The 24,759-nt window shown below is 38.7% G+C and overlaps 1 pseudogene; it reads left to right on the top strand.

The window, feature by feature from the left end:
- Nucleotides 1-9,508: 9,508 nt before the first annotated feature.
- The window catches only part of LOC122810696, a 66,858-nt pseudogene continuing 51,607 nt past the window's right edge, over nucleotides 9,509-24,759 (top strand).

Here is a 24,759-nt window from a genome sequence, read left to right as displayed (position 1 = left end):
GCCGCTGGCAAGGAACACTCGTCAGTGTCTCCTATCCGTTCAGAAGCAGTTGCATTCGCGTCACCCACAGAAGAATGTGAAACACCATTAAAACTTCTTTTTTCAATGGTGTCAATACGTGAGTTCAGTGAATCAAGTCTCTGTGAGACGGCCATGAGTAAGGAAGTGATGTCCATATTGCCGGTATTGTCCGACCCAAAAATGTTAGGGCTGGCAGGACTCAAAGGGCAATCCGAAGCCATAAACAAACTTATAAAAACCAAAGAAGAGAAAACAAACTGTAGACACATTCTTCGGAACAGCAAAGAGTCTGCAAGCCAAACAGTCCTGAACACTGTTTTATTGATTAAAATAAAGTTAGCGTTTTCGCCACTCAATAAGAGAAGCTTCCTCAGAGAAAAAATGTTCAAAAAGGCGCCAAAACTTTTTGAGCATTTAAATACATACACGTAATTACTACATATTACATCACTTCCTAGTAACCATGAGAAATGGTAAAAAAACAAAAATCCTTAAAGGGCAAATTCCTCTATAAACAATGGATTTGTGCAATAACATTTGAATATATTATAATAAGTCATAAAAATACCAAAAATACAATAAATCCAAAAAGCTTGCAATATTTACAATAAGTAATAATAAAAGCTGATGAAAACAGCAAAAAAGATAAAACTACATAAACACCCCATATTAGTAAAATAAAACCAAAAATATTCCCATGATATATTCATGGAAACAATACATATAAAAATGTAATACGAATTACTTAATTTTATGACAGTTTCTATTCTGACAGTTCGAGATTGTAAGCTTTCACTTACATAGGGTCGATTAATCACCGTTCACTTTTTTAAGCGGTCGGGGATCTAATATAGACCCTTCTTTTATACAGTTATCATGAATCCATCATTACATAAATTGATCAATTCCTGCCTTCCCTTAAACCTCACACCTTTTTGCTATGTAATTTGCTGCTTTCCTTTTCTAAAGATCCCACTTCCAGTTTTTTTATCTCTGTTACAATATACACTACTTCAAATACAGTTGGTTTTGACTTTAATTTTGATTTTCTAGTAATCACTTTTTGGCAGCCACCAGAAGTAAACTTAATAAAGCCTTACTACATGTCTAGGCAATTCAGATCCTGTATCCCAGCTCAAAAAATAATTTCCTTAGTTACACCCAATTGCTCACCCAATATTTCTGACAGAATACTCTGTACAGAATTTTTAAAGTCTGCCAACTCATTACACTCCCAAAAAATATGTTCCCAGTTACCTCTTTCTTCTTCGTCACACCTCCATCATTTGGCATCTACCTGAGGAAAAATTCTTTGGAGTCTGCTTGGAGTATAAAAATACCTAAAGCAAACACTTGCAAGCAAAAATCCTAAGTCTTCTAGACTTTGTTACATATTTGGGAGCCTTACTTTTGTCCTCCTATTGTCTGTGAATTGCTTATCCAAACGTTCTTCCCAATCTTTATTAACTTCCAGTGATTGATTCCTAGAGTTATTGTGCAATATTTTATATGCTCTGCTAATTATTCCTTTGTTAACAGCAGCTTCTATGCTAGATTCAACTAAAAACTCTACCAGAACAGCTCTTTCACTTAGGATTTCCCTATCCCTTTTCTCTGTCTGTACATTGATATCAATCCCTGATATAGAAGGCGGCCTCTAGTCTGCGGTCCAAATGTCTTCTTGGCCTTTTCCTACTTTATAACCTTTCCCTCTCTATTTATTCTCAAGACCTTGATTCCTTTGCCAGTTTTCTCAAATAAATTGCAGTCCCCCCTTTTCGATTCTTTGTACTCATAATTGCAGTCATCCCTAAAGACAGACTCTGCTTACTCCATTCTTGTGTTGGCTTAGTTCTTGGAATACTTTCTGCTGCTTTATGAATATAATATTGCTTCCCTTTTCTTTTATTTCTCCAATTCTTTTGGGTTTCTAATACCATGACGGGAATGGACCCCATTCCTAAGTCAAAGTTTGATTAAAGTTTATGAAATTAGTATTGTTTCAATCTTTGATGTCAGCCAAAAGTGTTCTTCTCAGCACCCGCAATGTGCCCATTAAGGACTCCTGCTGCAATTCGTACAGGGTTACAGGGATTGGTAACATATCTAAATATGATTGTAGATTATTTTTTTATAAAACCCATTGCTCTTACTACTATTGGAACTGTCTCGGTATCTTTCTTCCACATGGTTCTCATTTCTGCCAGAAGATCCTGATATTTATGACTTTGTGTCTCTCTGTAAGCAAGACACTGTAGACAATGGGTGTGGTGATTTCAGTGATCAATGTGACTTTTGTCTTCTTTCTTTGGACCACTTTGTCTGGTTTTCTAGCATCTATCTTTTGGACTGTTGTTGTTGGTAAAGGGTGATCTCATGTGATATAAACTTCATCATTTTCTATGATGCTTTGTGGCTCATGTTTCCAGTGTTTTTCAGCCACTTCAATACCATAATGTTTGCACAATCTCAAGTGCAACAGTCTTGCCACATTATTATGCCTTTCAATATACAGTCCTGCCATTAATATGTCACAACCAGCAACAAGGTGTGCGACTGTTTCCAGTTCAGTTTTACAAAACCTACATTTGTCTGTTTCTCCCAGATGTTCAATGGACTTTATAAACCACATGTACATAGCCCACTGTCTTGGGCTGCCAGTATTAACCTTTCATCTCTTTAAGGATCTGCATCCAAAAATCTCACTCTCTCCTTATTCCTTGAATCCTCCCTCCTGCTTCAACATCATCCCTTCCTACTTTGAATTATAGCTTTTTGCTTGTGTTATGTATATGAGCCCTAACTGTGAAGCTCTGAACTACCCCTTCAAATCATGTAATCCCAAACCACCTTGTTCTATTGGAAGGATCAACATACCCCACTTGATCATTGCCCCTTTTCCCTCCCAGATAAAATCCTTCAACTCTTTATTAATTATTGTCCACAACTTCTCCTCTGGTTGATAAAAATATTCCTGACCTATATATAAAACTAAAGGGACTAAAGAATTTCACTGTTTTTATCTTGCTATCTATATCCATAAACAAGAGCTTCCAGTTTCTCAATGTTTGTATTATCTTTTGTTTAGTCTCTTCCCACATATCCTTTGCTGCCACAACAGAATATTTTTTACTTCATACTCCTAAATACTTCATTTTATTATGTTCCCATAAATATGAATATTGCTGAACCATTTCATGTGTGGGTACAATGTTCATAGCAATAACCTTTGCTTTGTCTTCATTAATTGTATATCCCAAAAAGACATAACTGTCTCAGAATATTCCACAGCACTGATATGTCTTTTTCTGCTTTATCAAGTACAAATAATATCATCTGCAAATAAAGCTAACTTTTCTTTATTACCATACCAAATATATCCTTGAATTTCTGAGTCCCTTATTTTCTTTGCCAATGGCTCAAAATATAACATAAAGGATACTAGCATACTATTTTCAGCATCTATGCCTTCATCAGTGCTATAACAACAAACATATTTCCCATCTTAAATACATCATCCTTTGCTCTGATTGGCTACTATAAATGATCATTAATGCCAGGAGTAAACTGGATGGTCTTTCCCCTGTTGCTGACACTTTCACCTGTTGGGTGTTGTGTTTTTTACATCCATTTTTCATGTGGATGTGTGGTTATGTTTTAATCCACATGAAGGAAGATTATTATATGTTGAAGAAACAATAAAGTGAATCTGGAGAGCTGACTTTGTGTGCTGGCCTTTTGTTTTGAATAAACCTGGGTTTAAAGCCCATGGAAAGACATAAGAACATGTGCTGGTCACTTGTGTAATCACACATCTGAAGTAATCTCATGAATACATTTGTCATCATCATCTACTTACATGACAATGACTGTGTCAGGTTTGTCATTAGTCAAAGCAGGATAAATCAGTTATCAAATAAGCTTTAAAGCTCATTTCTCTGAAAAATAAACCAAATCCTGTTATCTCATATGATATATAAAGAAGTTATGTCTTACCATAACGTTCCATCTGTATTGTTGATCCTCGTTCAATCATTACGTGTGGGTATCGGTTTACGACCTCGGAACCGAGCCAGCCATCTTCCAAGCTCGCGTCAGCTACAAACTCTCAAGCTAAAACTCTTACCCAGAATTCCCCTCTCCCTGTTACCCCAGATTGAGTTTGCAAGTCAAAAGAAGGTAGAGGCTACCTGTGGTCAAATGACCTAACAGAACCGGATGGTGAGATCCACTAGAAGCCACAGGAGGCGGAAGGAGGGAGAGTCATAATGACTGAACAAGGATCAACAATACAGATGGAACATTATGGTAAGACATAACTTCTTTATCTGGTATTGTTAATCCTCGTTCATTCCTTATGTGTGGGATAGAGTCCCCAGCTACCTTTATTCCTGGGATGCTCTCATGGAAGGACATTCCTGAGCACCATAGAACCAAAAGATGTTCTTCCCCTGGAGGCCAAATCCAATTTGTAATGATTGATGAAGGTATGAGGAGTAGCCCAAGTTGCAGCTGCACAAATGTCATGTAAGGAGGCTCTGGCATGGAAGGCAGCAGAAGTTACCACCGACCTTGTAGAATGGGCCTTTATGGCAGTAGGTAATGGAATATCACATTGTCTATAAATAAAGGTCACTCAGTCTTTTAAGCATCTAGCCAATGTGAGCTTAGCAACAGCACATCCTAATCTAGGTCCAGAATAGGCCAACAATAACTGGTCTGATTTACAAGAAGCCTTAGTCCTGTTCAGATAGAAACAAATTTACCTGTGAATATCTAGGGTATGTAGGCAATACTCTCCTCTGTTTGAATGATTGGGGAAGAAAACTGGCAATTCAATGGTTTGATTAATGGACATTTCAGAGATCACTTTTGGCAGAAAGGAAGGATTAGTTCTCAATGACACTCTATCTCTATGAAAAATCAGTTATGGCTCTTGATGCATAAGGCTTGAAGCTCAGAGATACGTCTGGCAGAAGTAATGGTGACAAAAAATAAGGTTTTCCATGACAAATATTTGAGGTTGCAAGGAGAAGCTGGTTCGAAAGGTGGCATTGTCAAAGCTTGTAGGACTAATGACAGGTCCCATGGTTGGGTAGGTTCTCTAAAAGGGGGGTTTTGATGATTCATGCCTTTTATGAAGGTTTTGCATAACTTGTGTGACATGAGAGAAGAGTCTTGGACACCATCATGAAAATTAGATATTGCAGCCAAATGAACTCTAATGGTAGAGGCAGATAGACCGGACTGAAATAGGGTAGACAGATATTCCAGTACTATCAACAGTAGTGCTGAAAAGGGATCTACTTGTTTTTCTTTTAGCCAAAAAGTAAATCTTTTCCACTTGCTGAGATATGTAATTCTGGTGGAAGACTTATGAGATGCAATAAGAATGTCACGTACTGGCAAAGAAAGGTCATTCTGCCTGGCAATCAAAGGAATTGGAGGAGCCAAGCTGTGAGCTTCAGGTTGTTCAGGTTGGGGTGAATCAGATTCTGCAGATGGGAGATCAACCCCGGGGTTTGATGGGGAATCCACAGTTGATCTAGCAGGTGAGGCCAAAGGAAGGGAAACCAAATCTGACGAGGCCAATATGGTGCTATGAGGATTACTTTGCTCTTCAACTGGCAGGCTTTCTTCAGAAACTGGGGAATGAGGGGGAGAGGTGGAAATGCAGAAAGCAGACCAAAGGGCCAATCATGGACTACAGCATCCCAAGGTGACTGTCCTGGAGGGGGAATCAGGGTGAAATAGTTGCTGCATTTGTAGTTGGTCGGGGATGCAAAGAGGTCACAGCAAGGAAGACCCCAGCGGTTGAAGATCTCCACTGCTATGAAGGGATTCAGGGACCATTCGTGAGGTTGTAAAATACACCTGCTGAGTCTGTCTGCTATCATGTTGGAACTCCTCGGAATGTGCGTTGCTAGAAGAAAGCGGTTGGTAGCCATCACCCATTGCCATATCCTCATGGCCTCTCAACAGAGTGGGTAAGATTTGCTTCTACCTTGTTTGTTGATGTACCACACCACTGCCATGTTGTCTGATTGTATCACAATAGTCCCAGACTGCAGCAGGGGATAGAATGCTTGCAATGCCAGAAGCACTGCCCTCAGCTTTAGAACATTTATATGTTATATGCAGACGGGTCTCCATTTTGAAACAAGTACCTTGTACTGTCTGTACTTGAAATAGCCCCCCCACCCCATCAGGGAGGTGTCTGTGGTCACTGTAGCCTTGGGCTGTTGGGGGAGAAGGGGCAAGACCATTGTGACAGATTGTGCGCCATCCACCAATTTACATCTTGTTTGCACCTGTGAGTTACCCGAATCTTGGCTGAAAGAGGGTACTGAAAGGGATACCATTGTGTGAGCAGTAGCCATTGTAGAAGCCTCATGTGAAACCTGGCCAGGGGGGCAATCATAATGGAGGCTGTCATGGAATCCAACAACTGGAGAACAGAATGAGCTGTGGATTTCTCCCTTGAAAGGATTGGAATCAGTTGCTCCTTTATTCTTAGAATTCTGTGGTCTGGAATGGATGCTCTGCAGTTCTTTGTATTCAAGATTACCCCTATGAATTCAGTGGACTGAGATGGGGTGAGATTGGATTTTTGCAGGTTTATGGTTATGCCTAGCCTTTCTGCAGTGAGGAGAGAGTATGCCAGGGCTTCTTCCAATAGATGTCTGGTGGGGGCAGAGATGAGCCAGTCGTCTAGGTATGAAAACACCTGGAATCCTTGTAGTCACAAGTGAGCTGTGACAACTGCCATGCTCTTTGTGAATACTCTGAGGGCTGTAGAGAGTCTGAAAGGGCAGTACTCTGAACTGGTAATGACTGGCTCCTGCACAGAAGTGAAGGAATCTTCTTAATGGTCTATCCACTTTTATGTGGTAGTACGCATCTTGAAGATCTATCGAGCACATCCAATCGTCTTTTTCCAAAAGCAGAAGGATAGACTGTATTGTGACCATCTGGAATTTCTGCACTTTTGCAAACATGTTCAGTACAATGAGATCCAAAATTGGTCTCCAATCCCCGGTTTTCTTTGGCACCAAAAATAGTCTTGAGTAGACTCCGGATCTTTTCTGGGCTGGAGGGACTATTTGGATGACTCTTTTTCTTAGCAGCTTTGAAATCTATAACGCTGCTTCTCCCGTTTGACTTGGTGGAACGTCAGATAAGCTTGTCGAGGGAGCTGGACAAAGATCGAAGGGGATATGATGACCTCTGGTTATTATCCTTTGTACCCAAGAATCAGTGGTAATGGTTAGCCAGGAAGAGGGGTACAAAGAGAAACGACCCCAACCACTTCCAGAGGAAAGCAGTTGGGCAGCTCTTCAGGAGCGCTGGTAAGATTGGCCAGGGAAAGAATCCCTGGAACCCTGGTTATGCGGACCCCCTCTGCCCCAAAAGGTGCACCTTCCCTGAGTGTTTCCACCTCTGCCTCTAGGGGAGAACTCAGCCTGTGTGTCACAAAAAGAACCCTGAGACTTTTTGTGCCATATCTTCCCACTCTTCTGGTTTCCTGAGAAAGCCCATTGAGGGGAAGAATAACGGACACCCACAGCAGAAAGGGTTTACTGTCCTGTTCACATCTGGCCAGTGTGCTTTTAACCAACGACGAGGCTTCGATGGGAGCGTTGACAAAGGAAGCTTTGAAGGGTTTCGCAAAATTACACAAGCACATCCAGGCATGTCGTCTCAAAACAATGCCTGAACTCGCCGCTCTAGCTGCTCCTTGTAATGTATGACATATCAGGCACATGGAAGAGTTAGATATCGATTCAATGGTAGCTAGCTGAGAGGTCACTTTGTCACGGACCTCATCAGACAAAGTTCCAGCCAAAGTTTCAGAGAGCTCAAAAATTATGTCTCTTTGAAGCCTGGTAAAATGTGCCATATACTTCAGGGACCTGACTGCAAAGGTTGCTGATGCAAAAGCATGCTTCCCTATTCTGTCCAGAGCCCAGGACTCTTTGTTGGGTGGATAGACAGTCTGGCTTTCTTCTTCCACTAGGTCCTTTTTAGTTGTGGCTGCCACCACCAAAGCATCTACAGGAAGACCTTTGGACCAATGGGGATCACTAGCTGGAGGGGACAAAATTTTATCTGGCCTCCGGGGAATGGCCTCAACAGTGTCAGAAGCCTTCCACACATGCTGCACGATGAGCCGGACAAGTTCATCAGCAGGTGCAGTAACCCAGGAGGTAGGAGGCCGGGCACGAAAGGCCTGCAGGAACACAGATTCTTCAGAGGTCGCGTTGGAGGGCTGCCAGTCACCTCTCTGTTTAAGGATTTCAAGGATATCACCAAAGGATACCTCAGAGGGTGATCAAGGGGACCCTTCACCACCATCAAAGTCTATGTCGTCAGTAAGGGACTCATCTGTGGAGTCCATGTGCTTCCTCTTGCACAAGCTCTTTTGATGATCTTCCTCAGAGGGAGAATCTGGGGAAGACAGCTCAAAAGGGATCTCCTGTGGGAGTATGTCCTGAGGCCCTTGTGCCCGTTGTCTGTTAGGAGCGGCTTGTGTACATTGCGGTCCAGAGGAGGGTGGGGAGAGTGATAGCACAAGATCACCAACTGACACCAGAGCCTACTCCATAAGCTGGAAGGCCAGTCCACCTGAAGAGGGATGGGGACCCAGGGCAGGAGTTACCCCTCACCTAAGTGGCTCAACCTGCTGACTCTGAGTCCCTGGATGGCTGTGAAACACCAAAGTATGTACGCCACAGCTGACATCCTGGGCGGTGACAAGACTCTCCTGCCACAAAGGCAACTGAGGCTCCTTAGTGAAGTCCATAAAAGGAACCGTAGTGGGGGAAGACTGTGCTATATCAAGGGACTTCAAAGGCAATGAAGGAGGAGAATAAGTAGGTGTCTTTGGTAAAGGGTGATCACCTCCCGAGGAAGGATAGGTCCTGGGGGGGGCGGAATACCTCTGGCCAAAAGCACTTGATCCACAAGACGCACCACATTGTGTTCAGAGAGGCTTCTAGTGGATTTCACGGACATGGCTGAGGGAGAGTCAAGTCTATCCAAAGATGGAGCAAACTCGGTGCCCACCACAGAGGTGGTCTGCACTGAGAACAATGGAGCTGTAATGGACTGAACTACTGGTGTCTGCACCAAGGAAATCATCGGTGCCGAAGGCGTGGTCTGCACCAACGATGAGGTCGGTACTGAAGTGGTTGTCGGCGCTAAGGCCTGAGCCGAAAACATCAGTGACGAAGGCTGAATGGTTGGTACCGAGAGAGTAGTCTGTGCCGGGTAGTTTGTCAGAGCTGAAAAGGAAATGGGCGTCAAAACATCCATCAACGTCATAACAGTCTGCATCGACTGGACAGTTGGTGCCGGTAAGGGAGTCTGAACCGAGGAGCTCTTTGGTACCGACGTGGTATGGGGCACTCTAGTCAGTGCCAAGGTCGCAGATGACACCGACTGCCTCGGTGTTGAGGGTCTAGGCACCTAAAGCGCTGGAAAGGAAATGGGTGTCAAAACATCCATCAACGTCATAACAGTCTGCATCGACTGGACAGTTGATGCTGGTAAGGGAGTCTGAACCAAGGAGCTCTTTGGTACCGACGTGGTATGGGGCACACTAGTCAGTGCCGAGGTCGCAGATGGCGCTGACTGCCTCAGTGTTGAGGGTCTAGGCACCTAAAGCGCTGAAGTCGAAGAAGTCAAATCCGAACTGGAAAGCTTAGCTTTCTTGGGTCTCAGTTCCTGAGGGTCCCCAGCTGGGGATGAAGGAAGAGACTTGGCCTTTTTATGTTCATCACTATTTTTCTTATTGAATCTTGGAGGGGTTGAAGCCTCCAACCCAGAAATAGCCTCTGAAAAAGGAGATTTAAGTAATCCCTTCAATATTAATTTATTTTTTCTCTCAATTAATGTCCTGTTAGAGAAATTCTTACAAATCCCACAAGGCGGGTCAACTGTTAAATGAGGCACACCCAAGCAATAGACACACAGGGAATGTGCATCTGAAGTAGGTCATTTATGGCCATAATCTAAACATCTTTTAAACCCTGGGCTACCTTTTTTATCTACCATGTTAGTTAAGGAAAGAAAGAAAAAAAACAGAAAAATACCAGCAATGGTACAAGAAATACCCGACGGTAAGAAGGAAAAGGGGTTTACCAACGATGGTAAAAAAGGATTACCTCACGGTAAAAAGAGAGGAAAGGAGTTGAAAAAGATTCAAATATTGCAGTCGCTAAATGTGATAAGGTAAGAGATAACTATCTAAAAACTTTTTTTTGTGAAAAAAAAGCTGTCTTAGAACTTAGTATGAAGAAAAATACTGTACTTGGCTCAAGAGACGTAGCTTGACACGACTGAATGGCGACGCGCCAAACTAAATCTGAGGTAACAGGGAGAGGGGAATTCTGGGTAAGAGTTTTAGCTCAAGAGTTTGTAGCTGATGCTAGCTTGGAAGATGACCGGCTCAGTTCCGAGGTCGGAACCAATACCCACACGTAAGGAATGAACGAGGATTAACAATATCAGAAAAGTTAAAAGAAAAACAGTCTCCATGTTCCCAAAGTTCTTCACTCTATTACTTCAAGATTACATGTGTGCATGGGTGGGGGAAACATGTTATGTCCAATTTAACATAACCCTCATATGCAGTATTAGTCTCTGGAATAATACTGTAGCATATTTATTGTCTTTTAGATATAACAAAATATGCCTGTCATTACTTTTCTAATGCTCAGAATCAATGCAACATATATATGTTTACATCGAAGTATAATTTATTGTTGGTACCTCATAATGAAATCTGTATGCAATGTTACTAGTTAAATCTGTTAAAAGTCTAGTCTCTCACTTTGCAATAATAAAAATACATACATTTTGAATTTACAATCAGAAATCTTTTTCAGTCTAAGCAGAAGTCATTTAACCTGACAAAAAGCATGTTTAATAAAATCTATTACTATTTTTACAATGAGATGACATTATTTTTTGTTACTATTTGCAAAGGTCATAAATCCTGATGTGGAGAAAGTCTTTTATAACTCAAACTGAATGTCTGTTCAGCAATGTGTTTTTTTCTACAACCTCTGGAAACAGCTTTTTGTTAACTCATTGTGAAAAGTGATATGGGCTTTCTCCTCTCAAAAACAGAAAACATCTCTTCATAGGTTCATAGGTGTGTACTAGGCTAATGACCCTGGAGCCTATATAAGCCTAGCCCAAGAAGATTCCCTGTTGCTTATTAGAGTAGTGTATAACTTATTTTCAAGGATTTAATGTTTTGTACCAACAAGTGTATTAAAACAGAAAATGAAACACATTCAAGTTTCAGTTATTGGATATGTGACGTCCCTCCTCAGGGCCAGTGATCAAGGAGTCTCAATTCTCACCACAGACACTAGTGATGGTCGTTCACTTGGAACAAAAATGGATGCACACAGTGTTTCCAGATGCAGCTCTCTGCACCAAGCACAGTTTCCCTTAAGAGCACACAGAGAACACACTTAGTCTTGGGGCTGGGTTTCTCTATCTCTCTCTCTCTTTCTCTCTCTCCAGGCCCAAATAAGACTTCCCACTGACACAGCTGTAGAGTTGAGTCCTTAGCTTAGTGTTCCAAGCCAAGTCTTCCACCACCCTCTCTCTATGAAACCAGTAATCTGTGTCCCTGCTCCAAGTAACTGACACACACACTCTTTGAGATTTGATTTTCACACCCACATAAACACCCACACATACACACCTGAGAAAGACTGGCACAGATTTACCTGCTATGTCCCTTCTGCCCAGATGATAAGATAGATACTGCCATCAGAACACTTCAAAGACAGATACTCTTAAGGCTCTTACAAGGGTAACCAATTATAATGAGTAAAATTAATACTAAAACAAATGGTAGTGTTTTACCAATGCAGCAAGGCTTTCAGGAGGGGCCACAGTGTCACCAAATAAATATGGGTACTCTCAGAGGTTAACATATTCTCTAAAAGGTCAGACACAATGAAAATTTTAAATATATTTAATAATAAATAATAAAAGAACATGAAAGTACTAAGTAACTAGTTACAATAAACACCAGAGTTTCATTCACAGGAATATTAGAAATAACATAGATGGAAAGATTCACACAGATACAGAAAAACAATACTTAACTAATCTCATTATATTTTCCTGACTGATTAAAGAATTACTGTTCCCTAGTTCACTTATTAGAGCAAAGCAAGATGATGTGAGTGAGTGGTCTTCCTTTGCCAGGTTTCAAAAACAGACTGCCCTGAGACTTCTGTCTCATCTAGTATTAAAGCATCATTTCAGTACTGAATTACAGAATGACATCACACACATCTGGTCATCTAACTTCTGATTCACACACTACCCCTTTACTAGCAGCTGAGCCAGAATTGTGCACATATGTGTTACCATACACCCGCATTGAGCTTTGCTAAGGGGTCTATATCATATGAGCAAATTGCACAAATTGCGAATGCTCATAATATTGAACGTACCAGACCTCAAAGTGCTTTTTCTGAGAACACGGTACAGTGAAGAATGGGATATTTGCCCTTTCCTCACTGTAGTGCGATCTCGGAGTTGGAATATATATTTGGGGGGGGGGGATGCAGCCCCGCACAATAGGAAGTTTGAGGTTCTGTGCGTTCCATATTATGAGCGTTCACAATTTGTGTAATTCGCTCAAATGATATAGACCCCTGCTAAGATGTGTTATAGCACCTGGAATTTATAAAACCATTTAAAAAAAGTCCACCCTTCCATGGAGCAGTTAGTTCACCCCTAAAGACAATACAGTAGGATTCCTAGTCCTGGTTTTTGCAGACATTTTGTCTCTGACTGCAATCAGAACTGTAAGATACAATCTTTATGGCCTAAACAAGGTAATTTAATTTCAAGCTATGTGCCAAAATAAGGAAACTACACTCCTTCGCTCCTCATAAACATCCAGTAAAGAATCCGGTGACACTGGAATAACAGACTTTATTAATGAACTTAAGCTTCTTTGCGAGATTTTCGTCAGTTTAAAATTCATCAGCTTCCTCAGAAACACTGAAAGCATAAAACAGAAACAACGTCACTTAAAACACCACCCATTTAAGTACCCTCTCATATTGATTAAAGCAATAAAACAAATTAACAACGTATAAAAACGCTAGAAATATTTAGAAAAAATGTTAAATGCCACTGTATAAAAGTAAGAAAAAACATGAAACATGATTCCCTCATACTAAATACAGTATATCTTACTTCTGCCTAAAATAAAAATAAGAATCATTATAAAAATTGCAGCACGAGTCCATAATGCCCCACTAGTTAACTCCAATTGTATTCTGTTGAACAATAAATATATAATCCCTAGTACTGATGAAATTGAGATAAAATGAAAACAACAATAAAATAAAATAGTATAAATAAATAATGCTACGCCCTATCTCATGAGGCTCCTTAATCTCAATATGCAAGAAATAGACAACTTATCATTGATACCCGGGAAGTGGCAGGCATCCAATCTCTAAGATATTTTTTAGGTTTTTACCCCTCCTGAATGTTATTTTGGGGAATTCCCTTGCAATTGCTCTACACAGCCCATCTTGCATGAGATAACTCCAGTTCTTATAAATTATAGAAATAATATCCTTTACATCCACATTATATGTGAGAATAAGGCTATAGGGATGGATTGTCTTGCTAGCTTTAACAGCTGGACTTGTATTCTCACTGGTATTGGAAGAATTTAATATGGGAACATAAAAACCTGACACCCGTTTATTATGGACTTCACAAACCAAGTCCAAAATTAGATCAGTCGGGTACCCTCTCCTTAAGAAAAGACTCTCCATGAATTTACATTCATTAACAAAATCACTATCTCGAGTCACCATTCTCGCAGCCCTCACCAGTTGCCCTTTAATGATCGATTTCTTTTGAGAAAAAGCGTGACAACTGCTAAATTGGAGGTAGCTGTTAGAGAATGTTTCTTTGCGGTGTATTCTAGCTATGTAACAATTAGTTTCCTTCTCTTTATAAAGATCAACATCCAAATAAAAATTCTGTCACTTTCCAAATTGAAAGTGAATTTTAAGAAATCAGTAGAAGAGTTGAACTGATTTAAAAGTATATCCACTGTAGTTATTTCACCTTTTAGGATGATAAAAATATCATCCAAAAAGCGTGTATATAACAATACCTTTTCCTGAAACAGAGGATATGTAAATACATATTCCCTCTCCGAAAATGCCATCACCAAGTTCGCTACACTAGCACCGCATGGAGAACCCATAGGTACTCCGATTTTCTGTAAATAGTATTTGTTGTTAAAGGATACATAATTGTTGGATAAAATTATATCCAGCAATTCACTGACCAATTGTATTTCCTCCTTGGGTGCTCCTTTATTATTAATAATACAATAGATCTACATTTATTTAATTAAATATCTATACCAGCGCCTAAAATTCCTATAATTTTCAGTTCTCCTAAAATTCACAAAAAGCTTGAAGACCCCCCTTTGTGCCCGTTGGTTAGTGCTAGAGGGAGCATAACCTATGCAGGGGCTAAGGTGGTTGATTCTATTTTGAAGAAATATGTAGCGAGTGAAGTTTAGATTTCAAAGGACTCTTGGTCATTTCTGTCAAGAGTAAATCAAACCCCTTACAAAGCTGATAGTTATTTTTTAACTATAGATGTGAGGGATTTATATTCTTCCATCCCTCATACAGTGGCACTGTATTGGATTTTGACCTTGATGAATGTTAAAGGAGCACCCAAGGAGGAAATACAATTGGTCAGCGAATTGCTGGATATAATTTTATCCAACAATTATGTATCCTTTAACAACAAATACTATTTACAGAAAATCGGGGTAAGTATTGGTTCTTCATGCTGTGCTAGTGTAGTGAACTTGGTGATGGCATTTTGGGAGAGGGAATATGTATTTACATATCCTCTATTTCAGGAAAAGGTATTGTTATATATACGCTTTTTGGATGATATTTTTATCATCCTAAAAGGTGAAATAACTACAGTGGATATACTTTTAAATCACTTCAACTCTTTTACTGATTTCTTAAAATTCACTTTCAACGTGGAAAGTGACAGAATTTCTTATTTGGATGTTGATCTTTCTAAAGAGAGGGAAACTAATTGTTACATAGCTAGAATACACCACAAAGAAACATTCTCTAATAGCTACCTCCAATTTAGCAGTTGTCACCCTTTTTCTCAAAAGAAATCGATCATTATGGGGCAGCTGGTGAGGGCTGCGAGAATGGTGACTCGAGATAGTGATTTTGTTAATGAATGTAAATTCATGGAGAGTCTTTTCTTAAGGAGAGGGTACCCGACTGATCTAATTTTGGACTTGGTTTGTGAAGTCCATAATAAGCGGGTGTCAGGTTTTTATGTTCCCATATTAAATTCTTCCAATACCAGTGAGAATACAAATCCACTTGTTAAAGCTAGCAAGACAATCCACCCCTATAGCCTTATTCTCACATATACTGTGGATGTAAAGGATATTATTTCTATTATTTATAAGAATTGGAGTTATCTCATGCAAGATGGGCTGTGTAGAGCAACTGCAAGGAATTCCCCAAAATAACATTCAGGAGGGGTAAAAACCTAAAAAATATCTTAGAGTCCCAGTATGAGCTTACGTTGGCAAGATCTGGCATGTATACATGTAACATGTGCCAGTATTGTAAGTTCATTATGGTGGGCTTATCTTTTGTCATCAGAGAATTTAGATATACTATTCAAGGTAGATTCAACTGTACCAGTTCAGGAGTTGTTTATCTAGCCCAGTGTTCTCATTGCCCAGTTTTCTATATCGGCAAGACCGATAGAAAATGAAATGAGTGTATCTATGAATATACATACGCAATTAGAAAAGGTAAGGTAGAAAATGCATTGGCAAAACATGTAAAGGAAAATCCTTCCCACCTTTTCTCATTTGCTATCATTGATCATGTTAGATCGGATGGCAGGGGTGCCGTTGATACTCTCATTTTAGAGGGAAGAGAGCTACTATGGCAACTAAGATTGTATGCCTGCCACTACCCGGGTATCAATGATAGGTTGTCTATTTCTTGCATATTGAGATTAAGGAGCCTCATGAGATAGGACATAGCATTATTTATTTATTCTATTTTATTTTATTGTTGTTTTCACTTTATCTCAATTTCATCAGTACTAGGGATTATATATTTATTGTTCAACAGAATTGGAGTTAACTAGTGGGACATTATGGACTCATGTGTTGTGATTTTTATAATTATTCTTATTTTTATTTTAAGCAGAAGTAAGATATACTGTATTTAGTATGAGGGAATCATGTTTCATATTTTTTCTTACTTTTATACAGTGGCATTTAACGTTTTTTCTAAATATTTCTAGAGTTTTTATATGTTGTTAATTTGTTTTATTGCTTTAATCAATATGAGAGTGTGCTTAAATGGGTGGTGTTTTAAGTGACGTTGTTTCCGTTTTATGCTTTCAGTGTTTCTGAGGAAGTTGGTGAATTTTAAACTGACAAAAATCTCGCAAAGAAGCTTAAGTTCATTAATAAAGTCTGTTATTCCAGTGTCACTGGACTCTTTACTGGATGTTTATGAGGAGCGAAGGAGTGTAGTTTCCTTATTTTGGTACAGAGTTTGTGCATGTACTTGGTTCGTTGAAATAATTTCAAGCTATGTTTCAAAGTTAGCTGGACTGAGATTAATCTCTTCTCTTCTCTTCTCTTCTCTTCTCTTCTCTTCTCTTCTCTTCTCTTCTCTTCTCTACTCTTCTCTTCTCTACTCTTCTCTTCTCTTCTCTCCTCTCCTCTCCTCTTCTCTTCTCTTCTCTTCTCTTCTTTTCTCTTCTCTTCCAGTATCTTCTGTTGCACTACATTCATTTCAACAGTTACAATACAGTCTGACATATAGGTGTATTTTTTTCTGTCTAGCAGGACCCACTATTGGTACATTTTTAACACAAGCAACTTTACAAATAAATTCAGCATTTGATAGGACCATACACAAAACACTGATGTTGCCTTCATAAAATGGATACTTGCAAATAGGATATGGCAAGTATCATACAGCAATTGAACAGGTAATTTTGAGGTTATAGTCAGGGTGTTCCACAAGGATCTGTCCTGGGCCCATATTTGTTTGGATTGTATCTTTCAGATCTATCTTTTTCATCTGAGGTGTTCTACAGTCTGTATGCAGATGACATGAAAATGAGTAAACTGATTACACATGTTACAGATAGGGCATGTCTGCAAAAATAACTTGAATAAATTGACTATTTGTGCATAGGGAAATAATATGCTGATCGATACATCAAAAACTAAACATATGAGATTTGGAAGACTTAAAGTGAAAGGTGAATATTAACTGCAGCTCACAGTAGCTGAAACTGTACATTCATTTAAGAACCTGAGCATGTGGGTAGATCTAGACTTGAGTTTTTCTAATCCTATCAACCAATCAATTAATGATAGTTATAAAAATATAGGTTATATAAAAAGATATATAAAGTCTAGGAAATCAGAAGTGATGATATCATTGTTTGTTAGTTACATTAGTCCCAAACTTGAGTATGGAATAATAATACAGAAACCTTATTAGAAAACTCATGAGTAAAGTGGAAAGAGTACAGTGGAAATAAACAAAGGGCATCCATAGATGTAAAAATTTAAATTATGAAAGACTAAAATATTTGAACTTGTACAGTGCCTCATATAGATATTTAAGATAACTTCATTCAAGTATAGAGGGCATCTAGAGACAACTACATCTGGGAATGCCTGGAGTTATCAAAACGTTATAGAGAATCATCAGACAACCTCTGTAGAAGATTCTGTATGAATAAGAAGTGTACTGTAACTGGTACATGGAACAGACTACAAAATTATACTAAAGCAAACACTAGTTTAGATATTTTTAAGAAGGGCATTATTGCCCATGCTTGAAATATTTGTATATATGTATATTCTCACTTGTCAACTGGAATTTTAATCATGCTAAGAAGCCATAAACTCAGATGTGTGCTGAAAATATCTCAAGAGTAGTTAACATGACAGCTGGTTTCATTTATCTAATTTACTTATATCTTGACTGCGGTGGTGGTGCTGCGGTAGCGTTGTCGCTTCATAGCAAGACGTTGTCCCGTTCGATTCTCAGCTAGAGTGTCTTCTGTGTGGAGGCATACATGAATGGGGCGTGCCTTCGTTGAAGGTTGTGCATCAGGGCTGGTAACCCGGTAAGTAAAAATCCACTACCAATCATTAGCGGACCGGAGTTCCGTTGTGGCGACCCCTAATCGGGAAAAGCCGAAAGACACAAACTTATACTGGTATCTTAAATCATTTGTAATCAGTATGATATACAGTTGTGCATCTTAGTACAGGAGATACCATCATCGTAATGTTTGTTTCCTTTGTTAGACCACACCCTTGCCAAAAAAAAAATTAAACTATGTCAGTTTTTTCTAGAATGTACTGTTGTTGCACAGATTAAACATACATTTACTCAGATGCTCTGTATTTTAGCATACCTTATTAAAATACTTAAAATGCAAGAAATATTATTTTCAATAGTTCATACACTTGGTCTCAATTCATTTCTTCAGGAAAGTTTCTTGTAGCTAAGGAAAACTATTGTAAAGTGGCCAACACAGGCATCCAGTTAAAAGCTACTTGTAGTATTGTAGCTGTTGTTTGCTAGCACATGAGGATATAAATAAATGTTATGTTATAGATTTCACAATAACACTTTGTTTGTTTTGTCTAAACACAGCTAATTAATTTACAACATGTTGGACTTCAGTCATTCTGTATAAAATCTTCTGAAGAATATGCAAACAGCATACATTTCTCATTAATTTTAAGACATAACCATTTGCATGCTGCTGCAAACTGTTGATCTATAATGTTTGATACTGCTGGCAGAACTGGCTAGCTCATTTAGCATCTAGTATTTTTTTTTAATTTCTTTGAACTGCTACCCATCAACTTAAATTTGAGGAGCACAAAAAGAAGGTCTACTCAACATTAAAGACCTCTAAAAAAAGGCCTTCTTCTATGAAACCATAGCAAGCTGTTGCTCCAAATGTAAAAACAGCTTGCCACAGTTAAATAACCACTCACGAAGCACTTCAGTGTTTCAGCTGTGATCACAAATGTAGTGTCAGCATTTACTATGAAGCTGTGATATCCTCACGGATTCATAAAGCAGTAGTGATACTGCACTCTCAAACTATCAGCATCTGCCAATCATTCCCACAACAACCTGTGCCAAGGGCAGCCATCTTCTTCTTCCCACTCTAGCTTTGGCTCTGGCTGCTGATCAGCCAAAGTTCATATCATTGCACATTTGCAGTCTATCCCTAGAATCTTGTTTTGCAGTTTGATAGCTAATAACATAATAAGCACTAACTCTTCTAACAAACAACTTGCCATATAATTGCACACCATTTCATTATGTTAAAGAATTCCATAATGTAGTTAGGCAGCTAATAACTTAATAAGACCCTGGCAATGACATGTCACCGAATGATTTACATTGTTCTTAGAGAACTCTGTCATGTAGTCAGTCTCTTACAACTTAATATAATAATTTCAAAGACTGTATATGGTGAAGTCACCCAGACACTATGAGTACCTTTAACAGACTCCAGGAAATCTTGAAATTTTCTTTGTATAGCCTTTGACTTTTACTTCAGTGGACACTGTTCCTTTTAAACATTTGTTTCGTTCATGACATCAGAGATTACTGCTATCTCATCTGAAGTTTAAGCTGCTTGTCACCATTGTCACCATCAGGTTCACTGAAATTATGGGCTGCTGGTGTTGCATGGATTTTTTCAGCTCATTTAATCTTTTGTCACATCATGTTGTGTGGAGTGCATACCTCTCAGCTGTCCATATTTTTGCAGTGTCCAAATTTGTGTCTCATGTTTTTGGTTTGTTCCTCATAAAAATGTGTGTGTTTTGGCAAATCAGTAGTTAAAGTAACTAAATAAAGACACACGCTTGAGTTACAGACTTCATATCCTTCAGAAAATACATGCTACCACAGTGATGGTGAACCTATGACATGCATGTTAAAGGTGACATGCCACAACATTTTGGGTGACATGCCAGTGATCAACACCCGAATTATGCAAGACACTGCTTTTGCATTTGTTGATCGTGTGATGTGCATTAACTTATTTTGTGCCAGGAGCCAGCTCGCCAACACTGCTGCAAAGGTAAGGAAATTATTAACCACAAAGACTATTTCGATATACTGTTTCTATAGAGTCTGCAAAGGGCAATGCTGACATTGTTTTCTCTTCGTGGTTACACTTTTGCAAAGGGCAAGTAGTCTGCATTTCTAAGCGTGTGCTGTTTTACATTTCTCTCAACTGTCCCTCTTAATCCTTCCTAGAATTGGCAACTTTTTACATTTAATAATAACAATAATTAGATTTATAGACTTACTAATAACAACAAAAAGAGCACCAGCAACAAAGATTATTGGACCTCACACTACTAGTAATAAAATAAGAAAACAAAAACTGTGCAAGGTCCAAAACATGACCAAATTCTATTTTCTTTATTAAACGTGGTAAGCACTTTCGCGAGTACTCGCAAAAGCGCTTACCACATTTAATAAAGAATATAGAATCTGAGCATGTTTCGGACCTTGCACAGTTTTTGTTTTCTAGATTTATAGACTTGTTTTACTTTAGAAAATGTATATTAATTCACGTTTATTTTTTTGTCAGTTTCTCAGATTAATAGCACTAGTAGTTTAAAACTGTCCATGTCTCTTATTTCTAGATTTGTCCCTGATTCTGTTGAGATTTATCCCTGATGTACTGAAAGCGATTCTATGATCAGCACCGACTACTCAGTGCATGAATGACATAGGTGCCACCCCTGGGGTGAATTTATCGTCACCCACCCAATTGTCCAGGTTGCTCTTAAATACGGTCATTGGGAGCTTATTCCAGAGGAATGGCAATCTCTGGGAGATATATCTGTCTCAACATGGTCTGTTACTGTCACAGACTAGGGTGAGATCCCTGGAGCGAGTGACTCTTGTCTCATTTGATTTGCAGATGTGCAGCATTTCCATTAAGGCAGAGTCAGAGGCTGCACTGTAGGCCAGGCACAAATCGCCTGTATGATACAGAGTACAGTGACAGAGCTTTCAGTCTTTTCATGTAAATCACATTTTGGAGGTCCTGGATTCTCTTGGTTATAAACCTCTGTGGTCTCTCCAGTTGCTGCAGGTATCTGGTGAGATACATACAGAAGAGTGCTTTGTACTCAATTAATGGTCTGTTAAGGGTCACGTACAGCAGAGTTGTAACCTCCTTAGTCTTGCAATGCCCTTATTAATGAGATGCACAACGTAGAAGGCTTTCCTTACCAGTATGGACACATGGTGATCGAAGTTTAGATTGTTATCAACCTGTATTTTCAAGTCTCACAACACTGGGTTTGAGCTTAGAGGGGTGCTATCTACATCATAATTAGCAAGGGCTACTTCTTTGCCAAAGAGAATAATGAGGCATTTTTTTGCATTTAAGAACAAAAAAGAGATGGCTGCGGGTAAAACCACGGTGCAAAAATAAAATGAAGAAATTATAAATGCACAATGCACCGAGGTAACACACAATAGCGTTTAATACACAAACAAAGAAAAAACAAATGGTGAGCGCTTTCATAACTATTGTTGCTTCATCAGACAAAACTAAAATGCAGCTCAATGCTTAAATAGATGCAGATGAAATCAATTATCACATCAATTGTAGTAAGTTAATAGTGGCATACTTTAAATGAGCAAGCACAAGGCATTCACCTCTGATACTAAAAATACAATAAAAGGCTAAAAACAGCATAAAATGAGAAATGCACTAAGAAATACAATAAAAATATTTTAAAAAAACACGATGTATAAATATCTAAAATATGCATATGTAAGAATTCTTCATATAAGCAGCATCAATGGTTAGTGTTTAAGGCGTCTTGCCTTTAAGAATGGAGTTAGAGAGGTGGTACCATTAAGACCAGGATATCTTTCAGCATTCATTTTCAATATCCACTTTTGTTCATAACTTTCTGTAGTGTTTTCTATAATCTCCACCCCTGGGATTTCTATATATACGTTGCAAGACAAAAAATTTAAAGGAGTGAGAATGGTCAGTGGACATAACATGATTAGCTAAAGCACTAGATTGCTTACTATTTCTGATATCTCGGATGTGCTCTAATATTCTGTCTTTAAGCAACCTGTTCGTTTTGCCTACATAAAAAGCAGGACATTGCTGGCAAAAGCAGAAATAAATAACATCAGTGGTCTTACAGTCTGAGTATTGATTTGAACATAGCTTATGGTGTCTAGTTGGATGAGTGTATGTGCTTTTACTAAAAATGTAAGGACAAGCACTACAATTTCTACATGGAAAGGTACCTAAGCGGGTGGAGATGCAAGCAGTACTGCGTAGTTCTCCATTACAAAGATGCTGTTTAAGTGGTCTATTATTCCTAAAACTAAAAGTAGGAATATCACCAATTTTTTCATTAAGACCAGGAACATCTTGCAGTAAATGCCAATATCTCTTAACAACGTCTGCATACTGATTAATATTATTGGCATACTGGAATACAACTCTAAAGTCATCATTGGCCATGGTATTATTGCCTGTACTATCAGCAGTGTTATGTGGATTCAAATAAGGTCTACATCTAGTATGCCTCAATTTCCAGGCATCAGAAATAGTTTGATCAATATCCGCACTTTTGTAGCCCCTATCCAAAAAATCAGATTTTAATCTCCAACTATCATCCCATAGCCCTACTTTCTCCTTTATCTAAGATCATGGAAAGATGTATCCACAGGCAATTGCTAGACCACCTTCTCCATAATGACCTGCTTTCCAACTCCCAACATGGGTTCAGACCTTCCCATAGCACAACTACTGCTCTTCTTTCCTTTATTGATACCACCAACAAAAACCGTAACCTTAACAAGCTTTCCTCTGCACTTTTCATTGACCTGTCCAAGGCTTTCGACATGGTAAATCACACTATACTCATAAACATTCTCAAATCTCTGTCTCTTGACCCACTAGCTATAAAATGGTTCCAGTCCTACTTAAATAACAGACATCAAGCTGTGCTCTGGAACACCATTCTTTCTACTCATCTACCTGTTAATATTGGTGTCCCTCAAGGGTCAATACTGGGCCCTCTTCTGTTTTCTATATTTATCAATGACCTTCACCAAGTAGTTCCCCAAGCTACATGTATACAATACGCGGATGACTCCACACTTATATGCTCAGCCAAATCTGTATCAGAACTGCACTCCCTTTCTCAAGATGTATTTAACTCTGTAGAACTATGGTTTACAAAACGCTGTCTCCTATTAAACCCTAAAAAAACTAAACTTCTCCTATTTACACCTACCAGTAAATCTCCCCCAATAGACTTCACTGTAACATCCAATAATGATACACTTATATCCCAAGATCTTACTACCAAACTGCTAGGTATCACCATAGACAACAACCTTAACTTTGACGCCCATATCAACAACATTTTGAAAACTACTAATAAAAAAATAGGTTTGCTTTATAGAATCAAACCTTTCCTCACTCCTGCAACTAGAATAACTATTGCCCACACCCATCTAATCTCTACCCTTCTTTATGCCTCACCCATTTTTACTAATCTGTCAAAAAATAACCTTAAGAAACTAGAAAACTCCTACAATAGCATAGCCAGGTTTGACACAGGTAACCCATTCAGAACACACCACTGTATTAATCTAAAGCATCTAGGGTGGCTTGAATTACAGCAGCAGCTGAAATTCAATCAACTGGCCATCGCCCATAAAATACTTTATCAACCTGCCAAAACACCCATCCTATCTAACCTTATTCACCCCTATTATAATCTGAAGTCCCTAAGATCCTCACAAAAACTTCTTGTATATATCAATAAATCAAACAATAGAGCTGGAGACTCTCCCTTCTCTAATACTGTTGGAAAAACCTGGAACCTACTTCCCTCTGAACTTTCCACACTTCCCTCTATTACTCTTGTTTAAAAATAAGCTTAAGCTCTTCCTCAAAACTCACTGGATGTGCCCCTGTACTAAACCTGACTGACCAACTTACTCTTATTACTTGATTCAACCCTACCTTTCTCATCTCTGAAATAATTTCATCTAAACAACAACTATTCTACCTCTCCATCATAGTCTTACTTATCACTATATTCTCAAAAAACTGACATATATTACTACTAGATGTATTACTCCACTACTTCTCTATTTCACTTTCCTTTTATCTTCCTTTCTTATCTACATCTATACTATACTTTTTTATCTATTATTCTTTCTCAACTTTTAATTCTAACTTCATTACTAATTATACTAAGTCTAGTCAAATATTTTTGTAGTTTTTTTTTATATACTTTATAAATGTGTGACTACTTAAAATTTTCTGTTTTGATTACGGTGAATGTATTTGCTTTCTAAATATGTACTTCTGCAGATGTGAACTTTATTTGAAATGTTTGGAGCTTTTCTGCCCAGGCCTCTACTGAAAATGGACAAATATCCAGCTAGACTAGCCCGGTCAACAAATGTAAAATAAATAAATAATAAAATAAGAGTGGTACAGGATATGTATGAGGGTAGTGTGACAGCAGTGAGGTCTGCAGTGGAAGTGACAGATGCGCTTAAAGTGGAGGTGGGATTA

The sequence above is a fragment of the Protopterus annectens genome, chromosome 9.part0, assembly GCF_019279795.1.
Source record: "Protopterus annectens isolate FY-2018-M chromosome 9.part0, PAN1.0, whole genome shotgun sequence".
In the NCBI taxonomy this organism is placed as follows: domain Eukaryota; kingdom Metazoa; phylum Chordata; order Ceratodontiformes; family Protopteridae; genus Protopterus; species Protopterus annectens.
This window is presented reverse-complemented; position numbering and strand designations above follow the sequence as displayed.